A 10,265-nucleotide genomic window follows, 5' to 3' on the forward strand; every position below is an offset into this window, starting at 1 on the left:
ATTTAAAATCTCAAGATGGCTGATTTCCATTTTTCAATATGCTTTGGAGCTGCTCCTTGATTTCATTTTTTCAATTGCCAGCCATTCAGTTGTTATATATCCAAGTAATTCAAAGTGATTTATCCATGTCACTATTTCCTTTCATTATTGTGCATAAATAAGAATTGGAAGTAGACCAATATTTATGGTACTTTTTGCAGGAAAAAATATGTCTTAAATTTCTTTGCAGATTACAATATGTGTGTACACACACACACACACACACACACACACACACACACACACACTATGTTCATGTCTTTTCCCTCATTGAACCAACTTACCAACTTTATTTTCTTCTTTGTTAGACCTGTGATTTCATTGGTTTAACAAAGTCTCAGGAAATTTTTCTTTACCAATGTGAATAGGCAATTGTTCTTTAAGTTATCATAATATAGATTCTCCTGGTGGCAATGTGAATTTAGGTGACTTGCTTAGAGTCACACCAACCTTGTGGAACTCAAAACTAGGTCCCTGAATCTTTCTCCATTAGATTATACAGCATCTCACCAAACCAATTATTCATTTTACAAAGAAATGAAGGCTTATTTTCCATGACTTATTCTCAGTAAGCCGTGTTTCCACAAAGCAGCCATCACATTAATTTCTATAAGTTCACAAATTATTTGTTTAATAATTGTAAATTTTTTTGAAACTTAAGTTAATTAGTATATTGTTTCTGAGAATCAATATTTTCTAGCTATTGAAAATGAGGACAATTTTGGCGTATACCCAGTCTTTTGGCAATTTTTTTTATTTTTTAAAAGCATTCCCATAGATGGCATGCAAAATTGACCCTGTTGTGTTTTAATGGCAATGTTGAATGGTCGTTTTATCCAATTAGCCCAACAGACTAGCTAATATGTTATGCTTTGCATAAATTAAAACACCAAAAGGAAAAAAAAACTCAAATGAGATATGGACCACCTTGACTTTTGTGATTATGTCTTTTTTTTTGAAACTAATAGAATTTTTTTTTATTTTCAGAAAAATTTTCCATGATTACATGATTTATGTTTTTACTTTCCCCTTCACCCCCTCAACCCCCCCCATAGCCAAAGGGCATTTCCACTGGTTTTAACATGTGTCATCAATCAAGACTTATTTACATATTATTGATAGTTGCATTGGTGTGGTCATTTCCAGTCTACATTCCCAATCATGTCCGCATCAACTCAAGTGTTCAAGCAGTTGTTTTTTTTCTGTGTTTCCTTTCCTTTAGTTCTTCCTCTGAATGTGGGTAGCATTCTTTTCCATAAATCCTTCAGAATTGTCCTGAGTCATTGCATTGCTGCTAGTACAGAAGTCCATTACATTCGATTTTACCACAGTGTATCAGTCTCTGTGTACAATGTTCTTTTGGCTCTGTTCCTTTCACTCTGCATCAATTCCTGGAGGTCATTCCAATTCACATGGAATTCCTCCAGTTTATTATTCCTTTGAGCACAATAGTATTCCATCACCAACATGTGATTATGTCTTTTATTATTGACTTAAGCTATTTATATTTGATTTTCTGATATTTCCTTTTTTTTATAAATAAATTTATAAATTTTTTATTTATCTCACACATTTTACCTATGTCAGAAATTAGCTTACTCTGATAATATTAATTGAATCACATATTTTGTATTCTCCTTCATTATAAGTTACATTACAGATGGGAATTACATTTTTGTTCAGTGTGGATCCTTTTCAACACTGATCTGTGGAGAAGTACCTTTGTAGTCACTGTATAAATAGCCTGTGATTAGAGTTAGAAAATCTTTAGGATTTTCAACTGTTTCTACAGAAGAGTCATTCCTTATACATGGACTTTGAGCTGATCCATGCATCGCAGGTGCCATCCAGCTATTCATAGCTAAGCCAAATTGCTAGAAATTGTGCTTTCTACCATAACCCAGGAGGGAGAACATTTGAGCTGTCGATCAGAAAGGCAACAGTTGCTGCCAATAACCCTAATGAGCATATCACACTCTCTTACTCTTTTCATATTAAAAAAGCAGAGCCCAAGCCAATATTTCCAAAATTCCATTATACTTCCTAAACACTTAGTATATACTTTTATACTATATACGTCAATATATTATACTATACTATATTCTACATAACATGTATTTGTTTTCCTATATACATTTTCTTCAAGTATATCTTTCCCCTGAAATTTGAATTGCCATAGCCAAAGCGAACTCCATCTTCTCTGAATTCATACAGCACTTATCATTGCCACTGATTGGCACTTAATTATATGCTAGATTATACTGTAATAAAGATTTCCATCTAAAGCATCTCTATATAGATTTGACTAGGGAAAAGAAATAAAGAGAGCTGGTTGAAATCATTCTGTGGTACAACAATGTACCTCTAGTAAGCTTGGTTTGCCTGGATGACTTGCCATGTTTATCTCTTTTATTGCTCTTCTATGTACATCATTTTTTTAAACCCTTGCCTTCTATTTTAGTATCAATCCTAAGATAGAAAAAGGGAAAAGGGCTAGGCAATTAGGGTTAGGTGAATTAATTGTCCACAGTCACACAGTTAGAAAGTGTCTGAAGCCACATTGAACTTGGTTCCTTCTGATTCCAAGCTTGGCACTTTAATTACTGTGCTCCCTAGCTGCCCCAGATGTTGCATGTCATTCTTAAGTGTCATAGATTAGACCACAGAACAGTTGCCTTAAATCTTAGGCACAAAGCAAATCATGATCTTAGCAATAATCTCTGGACAAAGATGAGTGACAGCTACATTCTTAACAAACCTTTCTAAGCCTATGACTGTGTCAGAGGTGTCAGGAAAATGGAAGACAGTGGTCAAGGTACTAGTACAATGCTTTAAGGAATATGAACATTTTTTCTGCCATCCCTACCTGCCCCCTCATCAACTTTATTAACAATCTGTCAATAAATGTTTGCCTTTCTAGTTCTCTTGCATTCCCCACTAATATCAAGCCCCAGGAACATTTTGTGCTTTGTTAAGAACTTTTTGTTGCTCTTTCCACCTTTGCTGCTACTATATAACAACTTCAAATGAAGGTGTTACTTTTCAATAACCTCCCAGGCTTGCTTTTTCCCATGTTACTATAACAGTCCAGTTTCCTATGTACTGGCTGTTGTGACAGACGCCTCAGATGGAGCCAGAACAGAAGATTGCACTAACATTGGAACTCAGTGTCTGTGTGATCAGCTTTATCTTCATTTCTCCCCAAGCCAGGATTAACACAGCCCTGGCAGTAGCTACCCTATTTAAGGTCTCAGTCTGTTCAGCCAGATTCTACCCATATTTCAGGCCAATAGAAAACCCTGCTTCTCTTTGACTTCTGTTCATCTCAGCATTTGGCTACAGTGCTGAGTGGACCCTCCACCTGTATTCAATCATGGCTTCTTAGCATGAAAACCTGCTATGAGGGCCCTTTGGAATTATAGAGTCATTGATGGTTGTGGAGAACAGGATTAAAAGTCATGAGGAATGCAGTCTAAAGTGCCATGAATAAGACTGCTTAATGCATGTAGAATATAGGGACTTCCCTCCTAAAATGCGACTAAAAGTTCATTATGGAAATGGAAGCATGTATCTTCAAAATGGAGGAGAATGCATGTGACAGGATGGGCTTTAAAGTCTATCTTCTATAATTAGCACAAAATATTATTCATTCTGAATTAAAGGTGGGCTTGGATCTAAGAAGCTGTCTTATTAGTAGTGAAAACTGAAACCTCATTAACAATTCTTCCACATCAATCTTTAAAACGTGCCTCAAAACAATAGGAGTCAAAAACCAACAGAATGATGCAGTGAGGGCTCTACCACTGAATGCAACTTGAAAGATAGGCAAAGAGAATTGATTTTCATGGGATTTTCATGGGATAAGGGGGAACCAGAAGCAAAATTATACACAAAGGAGTGCTGTCCCCCCCCCTCCTCCCATTGCCCACTATACCAGTTTCTGAACCTGGACATAGGTCAAATTCGAGATCCCAGGATGCATATTATACCAACAATAGAGCACTGAAGACCCGTCCCTTTAAGTTCCAGGGTATGGCACAAGCCTTCAGTGAGGCCCAGAAGTCCATAGCACTGGACCCTTTCAAGCCTGCTCTGTAGTGAAGGCCTAGCCCCAGGGCAAAATAGCTCACAGTGCCAACCCTGAAAGCTAGTAGCTGAGGAGAAAGAGTCATTAGCTTTCAGAATTCCCAGTCCAGAGGTCTTAAAAAAAGGGCTGGGAAAATGAGCAAACAGCACAAGAAACAAGTAACGAGAAAATTTCTATGGTGGCTAAGAATGAAAGAGAGTCAATAGGGGATGGTGAGATCCAAGTTTACTCATGCAAAACTTCAAAATAGATACTGGTCGTAAGCTCTGGAAGGACTCAAAAAGGAATTCAAAAATCAAATAAGGCAAATGAAAAAAAGGAGGGAAAGAAATGAAAATAATGCAAAAAGAAAATGATAGTTTAAAAAGCAAAATTAATCAACTAGAAAAAGAAACACAAAAAATGAAGAAAACATGCCATAAAAAGTAGAATACATCATATAGAAAAGAAAGATTAAAAGGTTATGGAAGAATTTCAATAATTAAAAATTAGAATTGGCCAAATAGAAGCTAATGACTTCAAAGGACATCAAGAATTAATAAAGCAAAATCAAAAGAACAAAAGAAGAAAATATGAACTATATCATTAAAAAAAACAGACCTTCAAAATAGATCCAGGTGAGACAATTTAATAATTATTGGACAACCTGAAAGTCATGACCAAACAAAAAAAAAGTCTAGACATCATATTACAAGAAATTATCCAAGGAAAGTGCCCTGATGTTCTTGAATAAGGGTAAAATAGAAATTGAAAGAATTTTTAGGTCACCTCCTGCAATAAATTCACAAATGACAGTTCCTAGGAATGTTAAAGCCAAGTTTAAAAACTCCAATGGCAAGGAGAAAATACTGCAAGTAGCCAGAAAGAAACAATTCAAATATCCTGGAGCCCCAGCCAGGACTACACAGGATCTGGAAGCTTCCACATTGAAAGAGAAGAAGCTTTAGAATACACTATTCTGGAAGTCAGTGGAACTGGGTTTACAACCAAGAATCACCTCCCCATCAAAACTGACTATATTCTTTCAGGCAAAAGTATGGTCATTTAATAAAATAGAATATTTCTAAGCATTTCTGAAGAAATGACTACAATTAAACAGAACATTTGATGTCCAAAAAAAATTCAAGAGAAACAGAAAAAAGCTAAATAATAATTATTCCATATGGAAATTCATATTCTATATGATTTATTCCAGTGATTACCAAAGTGGGTGCTACTGCCCCCTGGTGAGTGCTGCAGAGATCCAGGGAGAGCAGTGATGGCCACAGGTGCATTTATCTTTCCTATTAATTGCTATTAAAATTTAAAAAATTAATTTCCAGGGGGCTAAGTAATTTTTTTTTTCTGGAAAGGGGGCAGTAGGCCAAAAAAGTTTGGGAACTACTGATTTGTTCAATATGGAAAGATATCTGTAACTCTTAAAAATTGTTATCATTATCATATTAGTTAAAAGAAGTATACAAAGACAGAGCATTTGGTTGCAAGCTCTTTATGATGATATCTAGAGGTGTAAAAGAGAAATGTACCAAAAGAAATGGGAAGAGAGAAGTAAAATGGAGTAAATTATATCATATAAAGAAGTGGGGGTAGGGAACACTATTACAAATTAGGGGAGGATAATTGTGATAAGAGTGGTAATGAGTAGTACTTAAACTTTACTCTCATTGAAATGAGCTCAGAGAGAGAACAGCCAGATTCATTGGAGTATAGAACCATGTCTTACCCTATATAGAAGTAGGAGAGAATAAGAAAAGATTTGGTGGGGAGGTGAGTAATACAAGGAAAGGAGAAATTGGGAGAGAGTATTATTAAAATACTATAAAGAAGTAGGAAGGGATAAAAAAAAGCGGTGTTGGGAAGGGGAGTAATATAAGAGAGAGAGAAGTTGGGGGTGATTAAGAGCAAAATGTTGGTGTTAAGGAAAAGAGTAAAAGGAGAAAGGGCAGGATTAAAAAGATAATCAAGATGGAGAGAAATACACAGATGGAAATCATAATTGTGAATGTAAATGGAATGAAATCACCCATAAAATAGAAGGGAATAGCTGAGTGTATCATAATGCAATAAAAATTATAATTAACAAGGGTTCATGGAAAGGCAAATTTAAAATTAATTGGAAACTAAATAATCTAATTCTTTAAAACTGGTGGGTTAAAAAAAAGAAATCAAAGAAATAATTACAGAATTCATTTAAAAGAATGACAATGAGGAGACAATATATCAAAATCTATGGGATACAGCCAAATCAGTACTCAGAGGAAAATTTATGTCTCTGAATGCCTATAGCAACAAAATAGAGAGGGAGGAGATCAATGAATTAGGTTTGCAACTTAAAAATTAGAGAGCAAATTAAATATCCCCAGATAAAAACTAAATTGGAAATCCTAAAAATTAAAGGAGAAATTAATTAAATTGAAAGTAAAAGAACTATTGAATTTATAAATAATACTAGGAGCTGGTACTTTGAAAAAAATAAAATAGATAAAGGATTGGTTAATCTAATAAAAAATAAAGAAGAGAATCAAATTAAAAGTATCAAAGATGAAAAGGATAGTCTTACCTCTATCAAGGAGGAAATTAAGGTAATTACTAAGAACATTTTGCTCAATTACATGGCAATAAATATGACAATTTAGGTGAAATGGATGAATATTTATGAAAATATAAATTGTCTATATTTACAAAAGAAGAACTAGACTACTTAAATAATTCCATATCAGAAAAAAGAAATTGAACAAGGCACCAGGCCACTTCCTAAGAAAATATTCCCAGGGCCTGATGGATTCACAAGTGAATCCTATCAAACATTTAAAGAACAACAAATCCCAATACTATACAAATTATTTGATAAAATAAGCAAAGAATGAGCTTTACCAATTTCTTTTTCTGACACAAATATGGTATTGATTCCAGGTCCAGGCAGACCAAAAACAGAGAAAGAAAACTACAAACCAATATCTTTAATGAACATAGTTGCAAAAATCTTAAATAAAAATTTTACAAAAAAACTACAGCAAGTTATCACAAGAACTTTGACCAGGTGGGATTTATACAAGGATTGCAAGGATAGTTTAATATCAGGAAAACTATGCACAAAATTGACTACATCAATAATCAAACCAACAGAAATCACATGATTATCTCAGTAGAGGCAGAAAAAGTCTTTGACAAAATACAACACCCTTTCCTATTGAGAACACTAGAAGGTATAGGAATAGAAGGTTCCTTCCTCAAAATAATTAAGATTATATATTTAAAGCCATTAGCAAGTATCATCTGCAAAGGAGGCAAGTTAGAGGCCTTTCTAATAAGATTATGAGTGAAGTAAGAATGTCCATTTTCACCTCAATTATTTAATATTGTACTAGAAACACTAGTGCTAGCAATTAGAGAAGAAAAAGAAATTAAAGTGATTAAAGTAGTGTAAGAGGTAAAGGGGGTTTTGGTTGGGTGAATATTGAAAGGTTTGGTCACTGGGAAATTGAATAATTATCAATCCTCAATTTAAGAAAAACCTCAAGTCAAAATGACTTTTATGGAAGTTTATTTACAAATGAAAAGAGGAAGAGAAAATAAGAAAACCAAAGAGAGGAATGGATAGGATAAGTAATCTAACACACTAAGTAATTTACTCGGGCCCCCTAGTTTAACCCAGGCAGATCTAATTAGTCCTCAGTCAGAGGAGGCTCAGCTTTGAGCCCAAGGCTGGAGGGCTGGAGGGCCTCAGAGGTGAATGAAGCAGAAGCTTTAGTCACAGAATCTCTTCTGAAAGAACAGTTCAGTTAGAGAAGTTCAGGAAAATTTGGTCTTTACACTCACCACATGTAATTCTAAGAGAGAGATTAACAGCAGTCTCACTTAGTGCAAGGTCTCAGCCAGTGGTCCAAGCTCCTTCAGGTCCTAGTCACCCACCACAAGAAGAAGCAAGCAGCCAAGAGCCAAGAGTTGGAGCCCCAGAAGTTCTTTCAATTTATCCAGACCATTTCTTTCATCACTTCCTGTGCCTCCCTTCCAGTTTATGTGTCCAATCACAACAGATGTTTTTCTTTGGACTGCCTAGGGGGCAGTCAGTCCATTCTGATTGTCACCCTTTCTTGCACATGTTGGTCACAGACCTCCCCTCTTGAGAGTTAAATGGAGTTGTTTACACTTTTGTTGATTAGATATAAGAATGGGCAAGGTAGATTTAATCTCATTATCACAGTAGGCAATGAAGAAACTAAACTATTACTCTTTGCAGATGATATGATGGTATGCTTAAAGAATCCTAGAAAATTAGCTAAAAGGATTGAGGAAATAATGAACAACTTTGTAGGTTACAAAAATCACCCAAATATATAATCAGCATTTCTATGTTTCCGATAAAACTCAGCAGCAAGAGTTAGAAGGAGAAACTTCATTTAAAATCACTCTAGACAATTTAAATATATATAAATATAAAATATTTAGGAATCTATCTGCCAAGACAAACGCAGGAATTATAAGAACACAACTAAAAAAAAACTTCACGCAATTAAAACTGGATCTAATTAATTGGAAAAAACATTAATTTCTCATGGGTAGGATCAGCTAACATAATAAAAATGACAATCCTACTCAAATTAATCTACTTATTCACTGCCATGCCTATCAAACTACCAAAAAAACTTTTTCTAGAATAAGAACAAATTATAATAAGGTTCATCCGAAAGAGCAAAAGATAAAGAATATTAAAGAAACTCATAAAAAATGCAAAGGATGGGGAGTCCTAGCAGTACCAGATCTTAAATTGTGCTATAAAGCAGTGGTCATCAAAACAATATCTTATCTGGAAAAGGCCTCTTACTGGAAATTGCCTATGTGTGTAGGTAATCTTAACTGAACTCTATATAATGAAAATCTAATAAATATATGAGGAAAGTCAAACCCTCCTTTCCAGCTCTCTCCTCCATCAAATTAACTAATAAAATTTCTTCTAAAATGTTTTCAGGTTGCAGATTTTTTCTCAACTGAAACCAGCAAAAATCATCCCATTTCTGGTGTATTGTAATAGCTTCCTAACTTCCCTGGCCAAACTCTCAGCCATTATCTTCTGTCAGTTATTCTCTGATTAATCTTCCTAAAACAACACATTTGTTTCATCACAGCTATATGATGAACTATTATACTACATTGATATTACAGTTTTACTCATGCCTTTAGTCCTAGGAGAAATGACCTTATATATCACTTCTGTCCCAATTCTACTTCTTCTTCAAGCCTTCTCTTTTTCCTAAAATCTGAATTACTAAACCCAAAGTGAACTCCAACTTCTCTGAATTCATACTTATCATTGTCATTGATTGGTACTATGTTATATTATAATGTTTTAGATTTTCATGTATATCTATCCTCCTATTTATATTGTAAGCAATATGAGACCTCTTTTACACTGGTTCCCCCAAAAGGACTTTATAAAATGGTGTGTGCAATATGTGCTTTTTTAATGATTAATGAATGACACATGTTAGTCTTTAATGATGAAAATTTTCACATGAGATTGTCAGTTGGGAAAGAGGTTAGGGCTAGACAAATAGATCTGAAAATCCTCAGTACAGAGATGGTAATTGAATCCATTGGAGCTAATGAGATTACTAAGGAGAAAAGAGAAGACTGGCCAAGACAGAGACAGGGAAGATCTCCATTGTTAGTAGGACTTACAGATCCAGAGAAGAAGCAATCTGAGAAGTAGGAGAAGAACTAGGAGAGTATAGTATCATGAAAACCAAGAAAGAAGAGGGAATCAAGAAGAGGGTAACTGACAGTGGTAAAGGCAACAAAGAGGCCATGAAGGATAAGAATTGAGTAAAGGCCATAAAAATTGGTAATTGAGGGACTATTAATGGCTACCGATAAGAGTAGTTTCTTCATTTGTAAAATAAGGATAATAATGGCACCTACTCTACAGAATCCGTACAAGGACCAAATGAGATAAAATCTGTGAAGCACTTGGCAAACTTTAAAGAAGTATATAAATTCTTGCTATTATTATGCCAGTTACTGAAAGAACCTTGGACTTGGAGTCAGAAGATCTTTCCTGATTCAAGTCTCAGTTTCAGTGTTTATTAGCTATCTCATCATGAGTATGTCCCTTCACATATTTAAGCATCAGTTTCCTCCC

This window comes from Gracilinanus agilis, chromosome 3 (assembly GCF_016433145.1).
Source record: "Gracilinanus agilis isolate LMUSP501 chromosome 3, AgileGrace, whole genome shotgun sequence".
Lineage (NCBI taxonomy): Eukaryota > Metazoa > Chordata > Mammalia > Didelphimorphia > Didelphidae > Gracilinanus > Gracilinanus agilis.